The sequence below is a fragment of the Scyliorhinus torazame genome, chromosome 16, assembly GCF_047496885.1.
Source record: "Scyliorhinus torazame isolate Kashiwa2021f chromosome 16, sScyTor2.1, whole genome shotgun sequence".
In the NCBI taxonomy this organism is placed as follows: domain Eukaryota; kingdom Metazoa; phylum Chordata; class Chondrichthyes; order Carcharhiniformes; family Scyliorhinidae; genus Scyliorhinus; species Scyliorhinus torazame.
In genome coordinates, this window is record NC_092722.1 from 70761817 (window position 1) to 70781163 (window position 19347).

At 52.1% G+C, this 19347-nt stretch overlaps 1 protein-coding gene across 1 annotated transcript in view; it reads left to right on the top strand.

Annotated features, from left to right (window-relative positions):
- LOC140392868 (C-type lectin domain family 4 member E-like) overlaps positions 1 to 19347 on the top strand; it is a 397188-nt gene that overhangs the window by 12308 nt on the left and 365533 nt on the right. Inside the window, exons 2-3 of the mRNA XM_072478611.1 lie at positions 3184 to 3273; positions 12934 to 13053. The gene's annotated coding sequence lies outside the window, so the exon portion shown is untranslated. The remainder of the gene's footprint in view (positions 1 to 3183; positions 3274 to 12933; positions 13054 to 19347) is intronic.

Below are 19347 nucleotides of genomic sequence, written 5' to 3' on the forward strand. Positions count from 1 at the left end.
TCCGCACATCCATTACCCCCACCCCCCCGACCTGGAAGGCGGCTAAACCCCCGCCCTGCACCACATGCTGTCACCCATTCCGTCATGACCGGGTGCCCTAGCCACTGAGGCCACCATCGACCAACCCCTGGGCTGCATGCACCGGACTGTCTAACACTGTCATTTTCTGTCCCCGCCCGCACTTTCCTGCCCCAAGGAGAAGACAGCGCACAACCGCCGGGAGTAGGAGAAGGCAAGCGGGGGACCTGCGGCCCCTCGCTGTGGCAAAGCAGAGGGCCCTGGACGTGGCCAGCGGCCCAGAGGAAAGGGAGCTCGCCGAGCTGGATTTTGGTCATGGACGAGGAAGTGAGGACCCGCCTAGTTGCGGTTCCCCATGACACATGTGTGAACCCCACCAACATGACTCCTACACCACCCCCACCCTTACTCCCCCCCCCCCCCCCCGCAACCATACATACCCCCCCACTATCCCCCCCCCCCCCGGCCTGCGATCCAAACATGCGTCTTGTCTTGTGTCTCACGGTACCTGCTGGTGGTGGGGGTGGGTCCATATGGCGTCCCCCAGCCCCCAACCAATGTCACAGCCGGAGCCCCCCCCCCCAGTGAGCCGAGCACTGACAGGGAGAGCAGCTCGGACACCAGCCCTCCGCCCGAGACTCAGCACACCCCGCAGCTCGGGTCAGAGGATGACACAGATTTCCCGTCACAGCTGCCCCCAACACCCTCCACCATCCCAGAGACACTCACCTCGGTTGGTCACTTTAGTGAAGAGACTCCTGGGACACTATCTGGTGCCCAACACACAGCTGCTCCGGTATAGCAGGTGGAGGTAGGAACTACCGAGGGGGCGGACGGTCGGAGGGCAGACCGGCCCCTGGGACTAGTTGCCGTCCAGATTGGTTTTGGGCTTCTGGAACAGACAGTCCCATCAACCGTGGAGATGGAGTCGCAGAGCCAGGGACTACATGAGGGGTTGTCGACGGGCATCCAGTTCCTGCTGGTGCAGTTGGAGGAGTACAACCACGTGCTGGAACAGGAGGCGGTGCCGACAATGTCTGCCACCCAGGCCAACACCGCACAGGTGGCGTCCCCATAGGAGGGCAGTTGCGGCCATGGATCAGCATGTCCAAGGCCTGGGGCATTCTGTGCAGGCGCTGGCCGAGGCCCAAGTCAGGGTTGCTGTCTCACAGGCGACTATGTGCTAGAGCCACCTGGACATTGCAGCAGCACTGCTGAGCATGGCCCAGTCACAGCGGGTCATAACTTGGAATGTTGGCTGACATAGTGCAGACAAAGAGGTAGGTGGCCAGTCCCAGAGGGAGATGGCGCAGTCACTGGCTGATGTGACACAAACCCGAAGTTGATGGCACAGGCACAGTATGATGTGGCGCAGTCCGAGAGAGAGATGGTTCACTCCCTGTGCTCCAAGGCCGCAAGCATGCAGACCCTTGTCGAGACCAGAGCAGATCTCTTGGTCCGGCAGCACCAGGTGGCGGGGGGAGCCTCAGCGGATGGCTCCGTTCACAGCCCCGTCCCATGGAATAACTCGGAGCCATCAGGCACCCCGAGGGAGGAGGAGGGGATGGGACCCGTGCCGGTGACTCCCGCCAGTGTGCCAGAACACCGCAGCACCTCGGACTCCTTCCCACCTGTCCGTGGTGCACCTGTGGGCATCGGGTGGAACAGGATGGCACCACGCCACCTGGGAAGCCCGAACAGTAGCCGGGCCCATCCAGCCCCAGTCGCCTCAGAAGACCCCTGCCAACAGGGTCCCAGGTCACAAGGTGGAATCACAGCAGGCTGCCCCTGCTGTACCGTCTGGGGAACTGCCGAGTTGTAGTGTTAGGGCCCGGAAGGGCAGAAAGTTAGACAGTAGTAAAGCTGGCATGGGTACAGTGCACAGCTATGCACGAACCTGTAAATATTTGTTCATATCAAACACCTGTTACCACTGTTACAATCTGTCTCATTGCGTGTCTTTTACAGCTTAGTTATGTATCTGTTACACTTTAGCTACATGAGTGTTACACCTTATTTATGCCTCTGTTGCACTTTAGTTACGTGTCTGTTACACCTTATTTGCATGCCTGTTATACCTTAGTTACGTCTCTGTCACACATTAGTTATGTGTCTGTTCCATTTTAGTTATGTGCCTATTACACCTTATTTATGTCTCTGGTGCATCTTAGTCATGTGCCTGTTATACCTCAGTAATGTGTCTGTTACACCTTAGTTATGTCTCAGTTCCACATTAGTTATGTGACTGTCACACCTTAGTTACGTGTCTGATACATCTTAGTTATGTGTCTGTCACACCTTAGTTACGTGTCTGTTACATCTTCGTTGTGTATCGTTACAGCTTAGTTATGTGTTTGTTACACCTTAGTTGTGTCTCTATTGCACCTGAGGTATGTTACACCTTAGTTACATGTCTGTTATATCTTAGTTATGCATCTGCTACACCTTATTTACATGTCTGTTACACCTTAGTTGTGTCTTTGTTCCAGTTTAGTTGAATGTTTATTACAACTTAGTAATATACCTGTTGCAGCTTAGTTATGTATCAGTTACTCCTTATTTCCCTTCCATCTCAGTTACGGGTCTGTTAAACAATGGTTAAAAATTGAATTTCCTCTTTCTCACACACATCAGCAATACAACTCTTTCCTATCAGTGACATCTCAGTCACGAGAAAGTTACATTGTAGTTACATCCCAGTTACGTGTGAGTGCCACCTCCTGTTGGAATTCTGCCGTGCATCCCTTGTACCTTAATTCTGTACATGTTGAGTCTTAATTATGTTTAACGTACACCACATCACGCATATGTTGAATTCTAACTGTGTGTCCATTGGACCTCAGTCACATGACCTTCGTATCATCGTTATGTTAATTAGTCCTCAATTTCCATGTGTTCTTGTCACATGTTAGGCTTGGCATATATGTGAGTTAAGTCTTTACTAATTTGCAGTTTCGTGCCAACTGTACGTTGCTGGTAGAGGAAGGGTTTGCGATGCACCTGACTATGTTCTTGTTACATTTTGTTGTGTGTCAGAGCTGGTGGTCACGGGGCTATGTGTGTTGTTGTGTCGTTGTCCTCTGTGTAGCAGCTACGTCACATGTACTGACCAGAGATCCTCAACGTTCCTCACACCTTCTCACTCACTTTCTCTCCCTCTCACAGCTGAACTCTCGGAGTCAACTTACACTCAAATAAGCTTCAAGCCGCAGAACCCCCAACAGAACCAAAGCCCAGAGGTAACCCCGGACAAAGGTTAGTCATCCTTGGAGCTTGGGGGCAGAGGTCACAGTGGTGCTCGACAGTCCCAGGGAGGGATGTGGTGAAGGGGGAAGGGATTCACTGCTACACCTGTATCGTGAAAAATTCACGGAAATCAACCCCAAACCTTCTACATTCACCAGATTGTGTCAAATCACATTGATGCCTTCACTATCTCTGCAACCTCCTCCAGCCCCTACAGCCCTATCTCTGCAACCTCCTCCAGACCACTATATCTTCCGTATCTCTGTAACCTTCTCCAGACCACTCCATCCCTCCCTATCTTTGTAACCTCCTCCAGACCACAACATCCCTCCCAATCTATGTAACCTCCTCCAGACCACAACATCCCTCCCTATCTGTGTAACCTCCTCCAGACCACTCCATCCCTCCCTATCTATGTGATCTCCTCCAGTTCCTCCAGTCCTGTCTCTGTAACCTCCTGCATACCACTACATCCCTCCCTAACTCTTCTAGACCATGACATCTTTCCCTTTTTCTGTATCCTCCTACAGCCCCTACAGCCCTCGCTCTGTAACCTCCTCCATACCACTACCTCCCTCCATATCTCTGTAACCTCCTCCAGCCCCTACAGACATCCCTATCTCTGTGACCTCCTCCAGGCCCTGCACCCCTCCTTAACTGTGGAACCACCTCTGAACCCCTACAACCTATCCAATCTGTGTAAACTCTTTCAGCGTCTAGATCTATTCCGATCTCTGTAGCCTCCTCCAGCCTGTACAAATCTAACCCTGTAACCTCCTCCAGCCTCGACAACCCTCCCGATCTCTGTAACCTACTCCAGCTCCTACACCCCTCTGTAACCTCCAACAGCCTCTTCAACTCTTCCTAACTCTGTAACCTCCTCCAGACCCAACACCCCTCTCTATCTCGGCACATTCCTCCACCACCGACATCCCTCCCCATCTCTGTAACCTCCAAAAGCCTCTTCAGCCCTCTCTAGCTCTGTCGATGCCCCTCATCATTTTGTAGACTCCCTCCTTATGTCTGTTACCTCTTCCAGACCCTTGGCTCTCCCTGTCTCTGTAACCTACGCCACCCCCTAAACATTCCCTATATGTGTAACCACCTCCAACTCCTTCAACTCTCCATATCTCTATAACCTCCTCCAGCACCGACAACACGCCCCATCTTGTAACCACCTCTATCCCTGTGGTAGTATGTATTAGGGGTCATGTGGGACTGGAAGCCCTAATGTCATTGGCTGACAGATCCCGGGTCCTGGTTGCAAAATGGCCGCCCCCATGCGCCATACAGGTCTGGGGCGGTCCAAGATGGCGGCGTCCCTCCTCCCCTCGTGGTGGCCGGGACCCAAAATGGCGGCGTCTGCGGATCGCACATCGGGCGCTGGGGTTGGGGAGCGTCAGGAACGCGCGGGGCTCCCTCTTCTTTGGGGACAGCGGTGGTCGGGACCCACATTGGTAGTGCCGGCGGGTCATACGTGGGGTCCGGAGGGGGGGGTTGGGGAGCGTAAGCGGCGTGCAGGGCTCCCTGTTCTCCCGGGACCGCGGTGGTCGGGACCCAGAGTGGCTGCGCCTGCGGGTCGTACACGGGGCACTGGGGAGGTTGGGGAGCGTAAGCGGCGTGCAGAGCTCCCTGTTCTGCCTGGACAGCGGTGGCCGGGACCCAGAGTGGCTGCGCCTGCGGGTCGTACATGGGGCGCTGGGGGGGTTGGGGAGCGTAAACGGCGTGCAGGGCTCCCTGTTCTGCCGGGACAGCGGCGACCTCCCGGGACCGGCACACAACCGCAAAATGGCCCTTTTTCCCGCAGCTCTTACAGGTCGCTGCGCGGGCCGGGCAGCGCTGCCGGGGGTGTTTCGCCTGGCCACAGAAATAGCAGCGGGCTCCCCCGGTGCGACTCGGCGTTTGGACCGCACAAGCCTGTGGGGTGTCCGGGGGGGGGGGGGGGGTTTGTCGCGACGGGTGCGTACGGAGCCCAATGGGCTGCCGCGCGGTCGGGGCCATAGGCGCGGGCGTTTCGCGCGGCCACGTCCAGGGAGGCTGCTAGGGCCCGTGCCTCTGAGAGTCCTAGCGACTCTTTTTCTAGAAGTCTTTGGCGAATTTGGGAGGAGTGCATACCTGCCACAAAAGCATCGCGCATTAACATGTCCGTGTGTTCGTTTGCGTTCACCGACGGGCAGCTGCAGGCTCGTCCCAAAATCAGCAGCGCGGCGTAGAATTCGTCAATCGATTCTCCGGGACTTTGCCGTCTCGTCGCGAGCTGGTAGCGAGCGTAGATTTGGTTAACTGGGCGGACATAGAGACTTTTCAGTGCTGCGAACGCCGTCTGGAAATCCTCCGCATCTTCGATGAGGGAGAAAATCTCCGTGCTTAACCTCGAGTGCAGGACCTGTAGTTTCTGGTCGCCTGTGGCCCGGCCGGTGGCCGTTCTGAGGTAGGCCTCGAAACAAGTCTGCCAGTGCTTGAAGGCTGCTGCCGCGTTCACTGCGTGGGGGCTGATCCTCAGGCATTCCGCGATGATCCTGAGCTCCATAGCCCTTTTTAGGCACGTTTAATAAATTGTAGCGCACAAAGACTCCGAGAGACGAATAGAGTGAAGTCGATGAGGCTTTATTAAGCGTGTCTGTTCCCCCGCAGCTCGGTAGTAGACTGGCCTGCGGGGGAGGACTCCGGCTTCTTATACTCCGCCTTCAGGGCGGAGCTAGAGGTCAACGGCCAACCAGATCCCGGGATCTGTCAGCCAATGACATTAGGGCTTCCAGTCCCACATGACCCCTAATACATACTACCACAATCCCCAACAACCTCCTCTTGCCCCGAGGACCATCCATATCTCTGTAAATCTCTCACCCCTTGGGATCAGGGACACCCTGACGCTGGCCACCAATGAGGCCAGTGGCGCGGTGATGGGGGCGTTTGGAGTGATGTGCGGGGGAGGGTCCGAAGTGCAAACTGGGGGCACCATGTAGCCCCGTGGACCTGGTTGGGCACGGGGGGGTATGCATTATGACTGGCACTGCTCTTGCCTGGGGTATGCTCCGCGGCCCCCGACCTGCACTCCCACTGGGGCTACGACTGTGGATGTTTCCCTGGGAGGGCTGCCGGCGGTTAGCGACAGGGTGGGGGGCAGTGTGGCAGAGGGTGGGTTGGGGGGTGGGGGCACCCGTAGGGCTGGTGTCACCGGCAGACCAGAGGCCAAAATGGTGGTCAGTGGGTGCGCAGCAAGATGGCTGCTTTATGGGCCGCAGTAATTCTTTTTTTAATTTAGAGAATCCAATTCATTTTTTCCAATTAAGGGGCAATTTAACGTGGCCAATCCACCTAGCTTGCACTGTAAACAGTGTTTTAGAATTGTTTGCCGGTATCGCTGAAGTAAAATGGCATTGTGAGGCAAAATGATTCACATCATGTCACAAGCAGGATGACCCTGTATCCAGGCCCGGGAAAGAGGCTGCCAAGCCACTTCTATTTGCCGTGCCTGGGCACAGGTGTCAGAGATGGTCAGGGCCATGAGCATTGTCGTCCGGACCGGCCAGCGGTGCCTTATAAAATTGCATGACCTCCTCAGGAGGCAGCACTGTGCTCCTAGCACCAACCCCCATCCCACACTACACCCCCACCTGGAGGGCGGCAGAATCCCCACCCTGCACCACATGCCGGCACTCATTCTGCCATGCACGGGTGCCCTGGCCACTGAGACCATCAGCTACCCAGCCCTAGGCTGCATGCACTGGACTGTCTGTAACGGTCGTTTTCTGTTCCCGCACTCACCCCCCACCCCAAAAGGGAAGGCCGTGCATAACCATCAGGAGTGGGAGAAGGCAGGAGGGGGACCTGCGGCCCCTCATGGCAGAGCAGAGGGCCCTGGACATAATCAGCGGCCCGGTGGGAAGGGAGGTCGCCAAGGGGGAGTTCAGCGATGGGCGAGGTAGTGAGAATCGCTTAGTTGCGGTTCCTCATGAACATGTGTCAAACCCCACCTACACCCCTCTCACACCACCCTCACCCCCACCCTCATCCCCACACCACCCTCACCCTACACCACCCCCACCCGCACCCACTCGCCCACCCCCACCATACCCCCAGGCCGCGGTCAAATCATACATGTCGTCTTCTGTCTTAGAGGACCTGCTGGTGGTGGGGCGGGTCCATCTGGCCTCCCCGCCCTCCAGCCAGTGCCACAGCTGGAGCCCCCCACAGTGAGCCGAGGGTGTTCTCCCCGTGCCTGTGTGGGTTTCCTCCGGGTGCTCCGGTTTCCTCCCACAGTCCAAAGATGTGCAGGTTAGATGGATAACCTAGGTGGACGGTGGAAAGTGCTACCGTGAGCAGGAATCAGAAGTTGTTAGACGATGTAGAGCACCAGAGCTCATTGCAGAGCGGGTTGTCATCATCCTCCATCCCATGGACCAGACCTGCTGTTACTGCCAAACCAGGGCCCATACCCCATAGTGCGGTAGGCATCTATCACGGAGCGGGGTTGCAGGCGGGGGGTTGGCCCGGGTGAGGGTGGAGTGAGGGTTGTGGGCGTGGGATGCGGTGTCCACCTGGAGGCGATCAAAGCATTGGCCCTGACGCACACGTCATGCGACCTCTTGTGCCTGCCTGGGCCCCATGTCCTACCCATCCTCGCCCTCCCCCTCATCCTCCTCATCGGATAAGTCTTGGTGTTCCTCCTCCTCCTCCAGCACATCGCTCCTCTGCTGTGCGATGTTGTGGAGGACGCAGCAGGCTGTCACAATGTGGGCAACCCTCATACTGGAGGGCCCCTCCAGGCACCTGAACCACACCTTCAGGAGGCCGAAGCACCGCTCGATCAAGGACCTGGTCGCTGTATGGGCCTCATTGTAGAGGGTCTTCGCGTCGGTCTGTGGCCTCTGGATAGGTATCATTAACCACAACTGCAGCGGATAGCCCCTGTCACCCAGGAACCAAACCCCCATTTGGGGACGCACCTCAAACATGCCAGGAAGTGTTGCGTGTCCAAGATGAAGGCGTTGTGTATAGTTTTCTTTGTGTTGCTAATTTTAGAATGGTTGGCATGGTGTTCCTAAAGATCACAAATAGCTTTTTTATCGAACAAAGCTATAGATTTATTTACACCACTTGATTGGATTCAACACTTACTCCTTGAGAATTGAGAGTTGAGAATAAACATACAATCTACACTCATCTATTACTAATCTCTGAATGAATATAATAACTATGATCTGCTCTCACTCACACTATCTTTCCTATAGTCTGTTCTCTAGCTTTTTCCTCAATCTCTCATCCTCAGAGGTTACTTAGTATCAATGTCTTATATAGTTCTACATCTAGCTCCCTCTAGTGGTTGATTTGGACATAACATTAACTCTTACAGTTCTTTACATTTATGATAATGTCACATCGCGTACACTGCCTGGGTATCGGGCGCAGAGGTGAATGATGCGCAGCTGATGGTCACATATCAGTTGTATGTTCATCAAATGATACCCCTTTCAGTTGGTGTAGCGCGGCCTGTCATCTGCAGGTGCCCATAGGGGGACATACATCCATTGATCAACCCTGGGCCTGGGGCATCCCGTCAATGGCGGCGCCTCCTTGGCACCTCCTTCTCCTCGGCCAGTTGGACAGCTGGCTCTCCATCCTGGTCGGCTATCACCTGTTCCACTGTGGCACGCTCCACTGCTGCAGGCTTCGCTGCTGCAGATTCCTCCTCCTCAAGCAGCTTGAGCTCGCACAGCCCCAGGGCATCCCCCAGGGCTGCGGCAACCAGCAGGAAGGCCACCATTGCTGGTTGTATTCCAATATCCAATGTCTGCAGGGGGTAAAAGGCCGACATGTTTGCATAATGCTTAACCCCCGTGCCCAGGTCCACGGGGCTACATGGTGGCCGCAGTTGGCAATGTGGACCCTTCCCCCACATGTCCCTCCAAACCCCCCCCATCACCGCACCACTGGCCTCATTGGTGGCCGGCACCAGGACCTCTGGCCCTGGCGCATGTCCCTGATCCCAAGGGTACCATTGACTAGCACTGCTCTTGCCTGGGGTATGCTCCGCGGCCCCCGACCTGCACTCCCACTGGGGCTACGACTGGGGACGTTTCCCTGGGAGGGCTGCCAGCGGTTAGCGACAGGGTTGGGGGGGGAGGTAGTGTGGCGGGGGGTGGGTTGGGGGGTGGGGGCACCCGTAGGGCTGGTGTCACCGGCAGACCAGAGGCCAAGATGGTGGTCAGTGGGTGCGTAGCAAGATGGCTGCTTTATGGGCAGCAATTTATTTTTTTTAAATTTAGAGTATCCAATTCACTTTTTCCAATTAATGGGCAATTTAGCGTGGCCAATCCACCTATCTTGCACATTTTTGGGTTGTGGGGGCGAAACCCACGTAAACACGGGGAGAACGTGCAAACTCCACATGGACAGTGACCCCGAGCTATAGGCGGCAGTAATGGCGGTCCAAGACTGGACCCCGCCCCAGGGGCTGCCGATCGGCAGGCGCAATCCGGGGGAGCCTATCTTCTTCCGCGCCAGCCCGCTGTGTGGCTCCGCCATGTTGCACGGGCCCGGTGCGGAAGCGGCCATCGCACGCATGCGTGGACCCGCAGCCGGAAGTGCAGGGTCCATATCGGGAGCTGCGCAGCGCTCACCGGGGCCCTGCCAGCCCCCTTAAAAGTGGAGAATCACTCCGGACTTTTTGAACAAAGTCTGGAGTGATTCGCGCCCGTTTTCTGGAGGGCGTGGGGACACAGCCCCATTATTGGAGAATCCCGGCTGTAATTTGCCGCCTGGAACCTATTCTCCACCCAATCACGTTGCCCAATTTCAGCGTCGGCCAATGGAGAATCCCGTCCCTCATCTCCTTCTTCCTGGGGAGCTAGACTGAAATCATATCCATTGCCTCCGGTTACAACTGGGAATCTCTAACTGTATCTTTACCACACTGGTTACAGCGATGTAAATACACTACACTTATAGTCTGCTTTAGCACAAGGGTAAAGTGTGATCACATATCGGATTTGTCTACTACAATGGAATAATTTATTTATAACGTCTGTTATGATTGATGGAATTGTGTAATTGAAAGATATAATTCATAGACTTGTTTGTCTTAAGTGAAAATCTTCAATAAAATATATATTTTAAACTCTATAACCTCCTCCCAATCTCTACAACCTCCTCCAGCCCCTGCACCCCACTATGTCTGTGACCTCTTCCAGCCCCAATACGCCTCCGTATCTCTGTAGCCTCCTCCAGCCCCACAACACTCTTATCTCTGTAACTTCCTCCAGTTCTCTACACCCCACCCAACTTCTGTAACCTCCTCCAAACCCCTACACACCTTCTATCTCTGTAACCTCCTCCAACCCTCCTTATTTGTGTAACCTCCTCCAATTCCTACCCCACTATCTCTGTAACTTCTTCCAACCCCCACATCCCTCCCAATTCTGTAACTTCCTGCAGCCCCTACCACACTCCCTATCTCTGTAATCTCCAACAACCCTCAGAGGAATCTGCGCTCCTTCAATCCTGGCCTCTCGAGCAGCGCCTGATTCCCATCGCTCCAGCAGTGGCAGACATGCCTTCAGCTGTCTGGGCCCTGAGTTCTGGAAATCCCTCCCTAAACCTCGCCATGTCTCTCTCTCCTCTCTGTCTCACTCTATTTCAGTCTCTATCTCTGTCTCCCTCTCTCTCAGTGCCTCTCTCTTTCCCTATCTCCCACTCTGTCCCTGTTGCGAACCCACTCATCTGCTCTCTCTCTTTCTGTCTCTCTCTCATCCTTTGACACTCTTCAACTCGACCTGCCATCAGTCTCCAATATATCCCTGTGTGGCTCCCTCCTGCACTGGGCTGTGGAATCAGTGTGATAAACGGCTGCAGAGGTGGTTCACCAGGATGTTGCCTGGGATGGAACATTTAAGTGATGAAGAGAGAGGTTGGACAGGCGAGGGTTGTTTTCACTGGAGCAGAGCAGACTGATGGGCAATGAGGTGTACAAGATTCTGAGGGGCCTGGACAGGGTGGATAGGAAGTAGCTGTTTCCTCAGTTGAAGGGTTAGTTACGAGGGGACACAAATTCAAGGTGAGGGGCAGGACGATAAGGGGGGATTTGAGGAAAAACCTTTTTACCGGTGTCAGTGTTAAGGGCGTGGAGCCAGTTGTTATGGGCCAGTGTTTAGAAAACTCCAGAGCCACAAAACAAGCACCAAACCAAAGCAAAAGTAAAACTCAGAGCCACAGCCCAGCTCCACCCACACAATTACATCACTGAAGCTATGTGATAAGACAAAATATTTCTTAAAGGGACACTCCAACGACACAGTGTAGGCAACATTTTCGGCTGGAGGGTTGGAGGGTATGTCGCTGTGGTTGCCGATTTGTGACAATCATAGGTTTGTGCTGGCAGGCTGGATGTGAGGGTCCGGGGGTGGTGACAGGTGGGGATGGATTATTTCAGGGACTTGTTTATAGGGGGAATATTCACGGGGCTGGAAGAGTTGGAGGAATTGTATGAGTTTCCCAAGGGAAATGGTTTCAGGAATCTGCTGGCACGGGATTTTGTGAGGAGAGAGGTGTCATCTTTCCCGGGGCTGCCACCTCCGGTGTTGCAGGATAAGCTGTTGTCGGAGGACGAAATAGGGGAGGGGACGGTGTTGGATATATACCAGGAAGGAGGGCGCTCCGGTGGAGGAGATTAAGTGCAAGTTGGAGGAGGAGCTGGCGGAGGGGGGAGGTGCGGGCCGGGTTGTGGGGGAAGCTTTGTGGAGGGTCAACGTGTCCTTGTTGTGTACGAGGTTAAGCCTCATCCAGTTTAAAGTGGTGCATCGGGTCCACATGACGATGGCGAGGATAAGCAGGTTCTTTGCGGAGATAGAGGATAGGTGTGGGCGGTGCGCGGCGAGGAGCCCGCAAATCACATCCACATGTTCTGGGCATGTCCAAGACCGAGGGATTCTCGGGTGTTATGTCCAAAGTTTTGGGTGTGGGGCGGACCTGGAACGAGAGGTGGCGGTATTTGGGATGTTGGAAGATCCGGGTGTCGCGCGGCGGGGGGTGGGTGGGGGGGGGGGGGCGCGGGGGGATGTATTGGTCTTTGCCTCCCTGATAGCCCGGAGAAGGATTTGTTGTGTTGGCGGGATTCGGAGCCACCGACAGCAGTGATGTGGTAAACGGCCTGACAGAATTCCTGAGGCTGGAGAAGGTCAGGTTCACTCTGTGGCGGTCAGTAGAGGGGTTCACCCGGAGGTGGAAACCGTTCATTGATTTCTTCAAGGAGGACTGAGGGGTCAGGGGAGCGGGGGTTTGGGGGGCGGGGGGATAAGGGGGTAAAAATTGGGAAGGCAAGATGTTGTGGGGTGTTGGTATCAGGGGAGGTTGGGGATTTGCGGTTTGTTCAGGTTGATGTGTTCTTCTGATATTTTCTGTACATGCATAAAAAGACCTGAATAAAAATATTCAAAAAAAAATTCAAAACTATGAGCCAAGTGTTGGCAAATAAGACAGTTAGGCAGGTCAGCTGTACCTCATGCATTGGTGCAGACTCGATGAGCCGAAGATCCTCTTGTGCAATGTATTATTCTGTGACTGTGGGTGTTGTGGTTGTTGTTCATCTCCTGAACGGATGGAGAGATGTCAAAATTGTCTGTTCTGTCAAGTTTCACAAGATTCCCAACATTCTCAACTTTTCGATTCCAGATCAAACTAGACATGAAACAGCTGGAGGAAGATGCTCAGGAACTTCGACACATATTGGCCTGGTCACCCTCATTGCCGTAATCACTTATTCCACAGCTATTATAGGACTCACCGTATATCGTAAGTAGAAAATCATCAGCCTGCAAAACTCTGATATATCCCACACCCCTCACTGTAACACATTGATATATCCCACACTCTCACTGTAACACTCTGATATATCCCACACTCTCACTGTAACACATTGATATATGCCACACTCCTCACTGTAACACTCTGATATATACCACCCCCTCACTGTAACACTCTGATATATCCCACACCCCTCATTGTAACACTCTGATATATCCCACACTCTCACTGTAACACATTGATATATCCCACACCCCTCACTGTAACATTCTGATATATCCCACACCCCTCACTGTAACACATTGATATATCCCACACTCTCACTGTAACACACTGATATATCTCACACCCCTCACTGTAACACTATGATATATCCCACACCCCTCACTGTAACACACTGATATATCCCACACCTCTTACTGTAACACTCTGATATATCCCACACCCCTCACTGTAACACTCTGATATATCCCACACGCCTCACTGTTACACTCTGATATATCACACACCCCTCACTGTAACACACTGATATATCCCACACCCCTTACTGTAACACTCTGATATATCCCACACCCCACACTGTAACACACTGATATATCCCACACCCCTCACTGTAACTCTCTGATATATCCCACACCCCTCACTGTAACACTCTGATATATCCCACACCCCTCACTGTAACACTCTGATATATACCACCCCCTCACTGTAACACTCTGATATATCCCACACCCCTCACTGTAACACTCTGATATATCCCACACCCCTCACTGTAACACATTGATATGTCCCACACCCCTCACTGTAACACTCTGATATATCCCACACTCTCACTGTAACACATTGATATATCCCACACCCCTCACTGTAACATTCTGATATATCCCACACCCCTCACTGTAACACATTGATATATCCCACACTCTCACTGTAACACACTGATATATCTCACACCCCTCACTGTAACACTCTGATATATCGCACACCCCTCACTGTAACACTCTGATATATCCCACACCCCTCACTGCTACACTCTGATACATCCCACACCCCTCACTGTAACACACTGATATATCCCACACCTCTTACTGTAACACTCTGATATATCCCACACCCCTCACTGTAACACTCTGATATATCCCACACCCCTCACAGTTACACTCTGATATATCACACACCCCTCACTGTAACACACTGATATATCCCACACCCCTTACTGTAACACTCTGATATATCCCACACCCCTCGCTGTAACACACTGCTATATCCCACACCCCTCACTGTAACTCTCTGATATATCCCACACCCCTCACTGCAACACTCTGATATATCCCACACCCCTCACTGTGACACTCTGATATATCCCACACCCCTCACTGTAACACTCTGATATATCCCACACCCCTCACTGTAACACACTGAGATATCCCACACCCCTCACTGTAACACTCTGATATATCCCACACCACTCACTGTAACACCCTGATATATCCCACACCCCTCACTGTGACACTCTGATATATCCCACACCCCTCACTGTAACACTCTGATATATCCCACACCCCTCACTGTAACACTCTGATATATCCCACACCCCTCACTGTGACACACTGATATATCCCACACCCCTCACTGTAACACACTGATATATCCCACACCCCGCACTGTAACATTCTGATATACCCCACACCCCTCACTGTAACACTCTGATATATCCCACACCCCTCACTGTGACACACTGATATATCCCACACCCCTCACTGTAACACACTGATATATTCCACACCCCTCACTGTAACATTCTGATATACCCCACACCCCTCACTGTAACACTCTGATATATCCCACACTCCTCACTGTGACACACTGATATATCCCACACCCTCACTGTAACATTCTGATATATCCCACACCCCTCACTGTAACACACTGATATACCCCACACCCCTCACTGTAACACTCTGATATATCCCACACCCCTCACTGTAACATTCTGATATATCCCACACCCCTCACTGTAACACACTGATATACCCCACACCCCTCACTGTAACACACTGATATATCCCACACTCACTGTGACACACTGATATACCTCACACCCCTCACTGTGACACTCTGATATACCCACATCCCTCACTGTAACACACTGATATATCCCACACCCCTGACTGTAACACACTGATATATCGCACACCCCTTACTGTAACACTCTGATATATCCCACACCCCTCACTGTAACACTCTGATATATCCCACACCCCTCACTGTGACACACTGATATATCCAACACCCCTCACTGGAACACACTGATATATCGCACACCCCTCACTTTAACACTCTGATATATCGCACACCCCTCACTGTAAAACTCTGATATATCCCACACCCCTCACAGTAACACACTGATATATCCCACACCCCTCACTGTAACACTCTGATATATCCCACACCCCTCACTGTAACACACTGATATATCCCACACCCCTCACTGTGACACTCTGAGATACCCCACACCCCTCACTGTGACACACTGATATATCCCACACCCCTCACTGTAACACACTGATATATCGCACACCCCTCACTGTAACACTCTGATATATCCCACACACCTCACTGTAACACTCTTATATATCACACATCCCTCACTGTGACACACTGATATATCCCACACCCCTCACTGTAACTCTCTGATATATCCCACACCCCTTACTGTAACACTCTGATATATCCCACACCCCTCACTGTAACACACTGATATATCCCACACCCCTCACTGTAACTCTCTGATATATCCCACACCCCTCACTGTAACACTCTGATATATCCCACACCCCTCACTGTGACACACTGAGATATCCCACACCCCTCACTGTAACACTCTGACATATCCCACACCCCTCACTGTAACACCCTGATATATCCCACACCCCTCACTGTGACACTCTGATATATCCCACACCCCTCACTGTAACACTCTGATATATCCCACACCCCTCACTGTAACACTCTGATATATCCCACACCCCTCACTGTGACACACTGATATATCCCACAGCCCTCACTGTAACACACTGATATATCCCACACCCCGCACTGTAACATTCTGACATACGCCACACCCCTCACTGTAACACTCTGATATATCCCACACCCCTCACTGTGACACACTGATATATCCCACACCCCTCACTGTAACACACTGATATATTCCACACCCCTCACTGTAACATTCTGATATACCCCACACCCCTCACTGTAACACTCTGATATATCCCACACTCCTCACTGTGACACACTGATATATCCCACACCCCTTACTGTAACATTCTGATATATCCCACACCCCTCACAGTAACACTCTGATATATCCCACACCCCTCACTGTAACACTCTGATATATCCCACACCCGTCACTGTAACACTCTGATATACCACACACCCCTCACTGTGACACACTGATATATCCCACACCCCTCACTGTAACACACTGATATACCCCACACCCCTCACTGTAACACTCTGATACATCCCACACCCCTCACTGTAACACACTGATATATCCCACACTCTCACTGTAGCACTCTGATATATCCCGCACCCCTCACTGTGACACACTGATATACCACACACCTCTCACTGTGACACACTGATATACCTCACACCACTCACTGTGACACTCTGATATACCCCACACCCCTCACTGTAACACACTGATATATCCCACACCCCTCACTGTAACACACTGATATATCGCACACCCCTTACTGTAACACTCTGATATATCCCACACCCCTCACTGTAACACTCTGATATATCCCACACCCCTCACTGTGACACACTGATATACCACACACCTCTCACTGTGACACTCTGATATACCCCACACCCCTCACTGTGACTCTCTGATATACCCCACACCCCTCACTGTGACACTCTGATATACCCCACACCCCTCACTGTGACACACTGATATACCTCACACCCCTCACTGTGACACTCTGATATACCCCACACCCCTCACTGTAACACTGATATATCCCACACCCCTCACTGTAACACACTGATATATCGCACACCCCTTACTGTAACACTCTGATATATCCCACACCCCTCACTGTAACACTCTGATATATCCCACACCCCTCACTGTGACACACTGATATATCCAACACCCCTCACTGGAACACACTGATATATCGCACACCCCTCACTTTAAACACTCTGATATATCGCACACCCCTCACTGTAACACTCTGATATATCCCACACCCCTCACAGTAACACACTGATATATCCCACACCCCTCACTGTAACACTCTGATATATCCCACACCCCTCACTGGAACACACTGATATATCCCACACCCCTCACTGTGACACTCTGAGATACCCCACACCCCTAACTGTGACACACTGATATATCCCACACCCCTCACTGTAACACACTGATATATCGCACACCCCTCACTGTAACACTCTCATATATCCCACACACCTCACTGTAACACTCTTATACATCACACACCCCTCACTGTGACACACTGATATATCCCACACCCCTCACTATAACACTCTGATATATCCCACACCCCTCACTGTAACACACAGATATATCCCACACACCTCACTGTGACACTCTGAGATACACCACACCCCTCACTGTGACACACTGATATATCCCACACCCCTCACTGTAAAACACTAATATATCGCACACCCCTCACTGTAACACTCTGACATATCCCACACCCCTCACTGTAACACTCTTATATATCACACACCCCTCACTGTGACACACAGATATATCCCACACCGCTCACTGTAACACACTGATATATCGCACACCCCTCACTGTAACACTCTGATATGTCCCACACCCCTCACTGTAACACTCTGATATACCCCACACCCCTCACTGTAAGACTCTGATATATCCCACTCCCCTCACTGCAACACACTGATATACCCCACACCACTCACTGTAACACTCTGATATATCCCACACCCATCACTGTAACACTCTGATATACCCCACACCCCTCACTGTGACACACTGATATATCCCACACCCCTCACTGTAACACACTGATATATCGCACACCCCTCACTGTAACACTCTGATATATCCCACACCCCTCACTGTAACACTCTGATATATCCCACACCCCTCACTGTAACACACTGATATATCGCACACCCCTCACTGTAACACACTGATATATCGCACACCCCTCACAGTAACACTCTGATATATCCCACACCCCTCACTGTAACACTCTGATATATCCCACACCCGTCACTGTAACACTCTGATATACCACACACCCCTCACTGTGACACACTGATATATCCCACACCCCTCACTGTAAAAAACTGATATATCGCACACCCCGCACTGAAACACTCTGATATATCCCACACCCCTCACTGTAACACTCTGATATATCCCACACCCATCACTGTAACACACTGATATGTCCCACACCCCTCACTGTAACACTCTGATATACCCCACACCCCTCACTGTAACACTCTGATATATCCCACACCCCTCACTGTAACACTCTGATATATCCCACACCCCTCACTGTGACACACTGATATATCCCACACCCCTCACTGTAACACACTGATATATCGCACACCCCTCACTGTGACACACTGATATATCCCACACCCCTCACTATAACACTCTGATATATCCCACACCCCTCACTGTAACACACAGATATATCCCACACACCTCACTGTGACACTCTGAGATACACCACACCCCTCACTGTGACACACTGATATATCCCACACCCCTCACTGTAAAACACTAATATATCGCACACCCCTCACTGTAACACTCTGACATATCCCACACCCCTCACTGTAACACTCTTATATATCACACACCCCTCACTGTGACACACAGATATATCCCACACCGCTCACTGTAACACACTGATATATCGCACACCCCTCACTGTAACACTCTGATATGTCCCACACCCCTCACTGTAACACTCTGATATACCCCACACCCCTCACTGTAAGACTCTGATATATCCCACTCCCCTCACTGCAACACACTGATATACCCCACACCACTCACTGTAACACTCTGATATATCCCACACCCATCACTGTAACACTCTGATATACCCCACACCCCTCACTGTGACACACTGATATATCCCACACCCCTCACTGTAACACACTGATATATCGCACACCCCTCACTGTAACACTCTGATATATCCCACACCCCTCACTGTAACACTCCGATAT